The following is a 4,420-nucleotide window of genomic DNA, read 5'->3' as shown; positions in this document are numbered from 1 at the left end:
GAGGGTACACATCCAAATAGGTGCTAAGGGAAGAAATGAGATCTTCCCATTTCACTCTCAAAATTGCCCCTTAACAGATAAAATAGCTGGTGCCAGTTCACCTAAGAGCGGGACCCCTTCACAGCATTGTAAAAGGAATGGTGGGCAGAGGGAGGAAAAGTGGTGGGGGAGCAACTTGCTTCTGACATACTCCTGGTGATGGGTATCGCAGCCATCATTTGGGCAAAACCTATCACAGCTAAAGCAATGGCTCTCCAGGTTGCTTCATAAATGATGGTACATGTAATAGCAGCTTTCTGTTGAAGAGCTGGATTGAAAAAAATAAATATTTATGAAAAGGAGCCAGATACCCAGGTAGCAAGGCAATGTGGGTACTGAACAAGAGTTAAGTGCTTTCAACCTCTCTGCTCTACAAATTAGGTTAAAAACTCTAAACCCGGGCTTCCCTGGTGGCGCAGTGGTTGAGAATCTGCCTGCTAATGCAGCGGACACGGGTTCGAGCCCTGGTCTGGGAAGATCCCACATGCCGCGGAGCAACTAGGCCCGTGAGCCACAACTACTGAGCCTGCGCGTCTGGAGCCTGTGCTCCGCAACGAGAGAGGCCACGATTGTGAGAGGCCCGCACACCACGATGAAGAGTGGCCCCCGCTTGCCACAACTGGAGAAAGCCCTCGCACAGAAACGAGGACCCAACACAGCCAAAAAAATTAATTAATTAATTAATTAATTTTTAAAAAAATGCACCTGTATCTAACACATCATTGTTAATCAACTATATTCCAATATAAAATTTTAAAAAAAATTAAAAAAAAAAACTCTAAACCCTTTAACTTTAGGAGAAATAATGGGGTCATTACAAAGTAACGATGTGCTTCAAATGCAGCAACTAGATGGAGCTGCAAGAAAGTAACTGCTTCTCTAGAATATAACTAGGAAAATATAGCCCCCTGAACCTCCTTCATCCAAGAGACACCCACTGATCAGAGATGCTGCACTATTCAACAGACAAAAGAAGAGTGGGGTGCCACCAACACAACGCTCTTGTCACAGGAAGAGACATGTAAATGCACTAGAAGTTAAGAGGGCTGCACCCAGCACTGGATGTTCACTGAATAAGACAAGCCAGAGGGAGGATATACAGCAGAGACCCAGGAAACAGGTCTTTCTTCACACCCACCCCTATCAAAATTCTGAATCTGTAAACACTGAGATCAGTCTGTCCATTTTTAGAGTCTTCAGTTAATGGAAAAAAGAAGTTCTGAGGTTTTTGTCTCCCCTGAAATTGCTAAACAGGGTTTCACAGAGAGGCACACGAGGGTCATGAGATGATTCTGAAATAAGTTAAAGAATTTAAAGATGGAGAAAATTTTACAGATGTTAGAGGTTATTTCCCCACCAAAGAGACCCTGGCCTTTAGAGCCCTGCATAGTCAGCCACAAGTATCATAAGACCCACTATTCCCCTGCCCTGATAGTGAACAGGAGATAAGAAATACTTTCTTGGCTGTACAGCAAGGAACAACACCGGGGAGTGACACAACCAGCCTGAACGCAATGGAGAAGCTATGAAAACAACTGCTCAATAATTTTGGTTCTGGGGAGGGAAGGGGTTCCGAGCTACCCTCACAGATTGGTGCCCTCAAGGTCATTTTGATTCTTCAAGTCTGTCCTTAACGTCCTGCCAGTGCTCTTCAGAACTGGACCCAGTTGGATGGCTGTGGTGCCTAGTTTGGAACAGAGCTGGATGCAGTGCTAAAGTCTCCCCACAAGTCATTACTTGCAGAAACTGGAGCTGGTGCTGGTGTCGTTACAGGAGCAGGAGAATCCAAATCTAAAAGGATATCTGCATCACTACCTCCATGATTAGATTTTGGTATGGGCGGTGGATGGACATGATTGCCGATGGCAACTGAGGAGGACGGTGGAGAAATTGTGACTCTGCCTCCAGGCGGGGGTGGGAGTAAGCTTAGGCCCCCAGCCCCTGTAGTCTTGGAGTTAGAAGCACCCTCAACTTGATGGTCTGCCCTTCCTTGAAGCCCAGATCCAACTTGGGACGATTATCCATTTCCTGAGATTCTTTGGAAATCTCAGATTCCTGCTTTACCCACTTGAAGTGATCTTGCAAAGAGACATTAAAGTCGAAGGCATCACCCCAATCTGAGAAGCCAATGCCAATGAAAGCACTATGCCCAGTACCATCCTGGATCCGGATTACAAAGTAGCAGCTGGAATCTGTCACTGTCTCCACAGCAATACCAGGATATTGTTCTACTGGTGCCTGAGCAAAGAGCTCCCCTGAAACTTTATCCTCGAATTTGATATAAGCAATCTTCCCTTTTGAAGTGATTCGGAGGCGACCAGTTCAATCAGATTGATCTAGTTTCCAGTCAGATGCCCTGTAACCGCGGTTGGAGGCCCGGGGCAGAATCGGGTAGACGCTGACATCGGGCTTCACACACAGAACAGACTCGTACTCCAACTCGGCCACCATCTTGGCTCTGAGAATTTGCATTTTTAAGTTCCCAAGTGATGCCTGTGCTGCTGGTCGAGGGCCTAAGCTTTGAGATCCACTGGTCTAGAATATGTAATGCATATAACTAGTGCAGAGATAATCTGAGAATTATTGGCATTTTTAGTAATCCTGCTGAGGAAATGACTTTGTGTTTTGGCATCTGGCTTTTAGAACCTCTAAACTCTTACTCTCTCATGACTGACATCTGAAAATAAAATTATTGGGTCCTTTCTGTTTATTCATCTACCACAGATTAATTTAAAAGTAAATAAGAAAGAAAGGTATAAGCTTCCTTCTTACAAAAACCTGCTTAATTTTTAAAAAATTTCTGAAAGTGATAATATTGAATTTTTTGAAGAGTCAAATACTTTGCTGCTAATCCAAATGCATTTGTACTAGAAAGTGCTTAAACCAGCTAATTCCTATTATTATTAAACCTTAACTTTTCATTGTTACTCGGACTCTTCAGAAGTTTATTAATATGATTCCATTTTTATTGTAATTATACTGTCTCTATTCTGAAGAGGAGATATACATTAAGGGCTTATATGAAATGTCATTTTGACAGTGATGTTTTTTGTTTGTTTTTACTAGTTACCATCTTTTTAGAATAAAAAACGTAAGACACTAAATAAACTTTTCCAAGGGGTTTTTGCTGTGATTTTAGAAAGTGTGCCTGAGGACTTCCCTGGTGGTGCAGTGCTTAAGAGTCCACCTGCCAATGCAGGGGACACGGGTTCAATCCCTGGTCCAGGAAAATCCCACATGCCACGGAGCAACTAAGCCCGTTCACCACAACTACTGAGCCTGCACTCTAGAGCCCATGAGCCACAACTACTGAGCCCTTGTACCACAACTACTGAAGTCCATGTGCCTAAAGCCCATGCTCCGCAACAAGAGAAGCCACCACCATGAGAAGCATGCGCACCACAACGAAGAGTAGCCCCCCGCTTGCCGCAACTAGAGGAAGCCTGTGCACAGCAACGAAGACCCAACACAGCCAAAAATAAATAAATAAAAATAAATAATAAAAAACTAAATTAAAAAAAAAAGAGCTAACTTTAAAAGAAAAAAGAAGGAAAGAAAGAAAATGTGCCTGGAAACAGTTGACTATTACTGGAATGCTATATGTATTGAATGGGATTAACGTGTTAAAGCTTTCACAGTCTATGAAGTCTTTCATAAATATTCTTTGCTATCAGCAAGGTGAATGGGAAAAGCATGTGGTATTGCTGAATTTTTAAGGATTTATTATTGTCAAGGGACATTTCTTCAGTTTTGTGGCTTTACAGATTTTCAGTTAACCAGTGAGGTTTCACATGTTAATTTGGTACTTAGAAAACCTGCAAGCAAGTGAGAAGCAGGAACAAAGCCAACAAAATAAATGTGGAAAAGAGGGGGAATATTTTTTTAAAGATAGTCTTAAAAGGTTTGTGAACTTATCAATTTCTTCCTGCAAGAAATGTTGGCAATTGACCTGTTATGCCCTGAAAATGAAAGGTAAGTGTATCTAGTTACATGTACATTTGTTTTCCAAATCCCAAAGAAAACATAAGGCAATATAAGTCTTTTAGACTCAGAACATGTGATCCATTAAATGTGTCAGTTTGGTGAAAGATGATTTCAGGATGCAGTTATCTTGTGACTCTGTGTTTGAAGTGAAAGAGGAGAGAGATCAATTGGGCTCAGATTATTCCAAACTACTTTATCTTAAAATTGTGATTTTGGGAAGTTTTTTTAATATTTTGTTTAAGTCTGAGAAGCTTCACAAAGAACATACAGCTGGTGACATGCTTATATTTTTATTCTTGGCCTCTTTATTTGAATATTTATCTTTGAACTTCTGAAAGTATATTGATTATTTTAAATATGTATTTCCTCAGCATGAACAAAGACCATTTTAAACATA

The 4,420-nt window shown here is 41.5% G+C and overlaps 1 pseudogene; it reads right to left on the bottom strand.

The window, feature by feature from the left end:
* Positions 1 to 1,690: 1,690 nt before the first annotated feature.
* On the bottom strand, positions 1,691 to 2,490 carry LOC133082331 (adaptin ear-binding coat-associated protein 1-like; annotated as a pseudogene).
* Between the last annotated feature and the right edge of the window lie 1,930 nt (positions 2,491 to 4,420).

This window comes from Eubalaena glacialis, chromosome X (genome assembly GCF_028564815.1).
Source record: "Eubalaena glacialis isolate mEubGla1 chromosome X, mEubGla1.1.hap2.+ XY, whole genome shotgun sequence".
NCBI lineage: Eukaryota > Metazoa > Chordata > Mammalia > Artiodactyla > Balaenidae > Eubalaena > Eubalaena glacialis.
The sequence above is the reverse complement of the archived record's forward strand: the minus strand, read 5'-3'. Positions and strand labels throughout refer to the sequence as shown.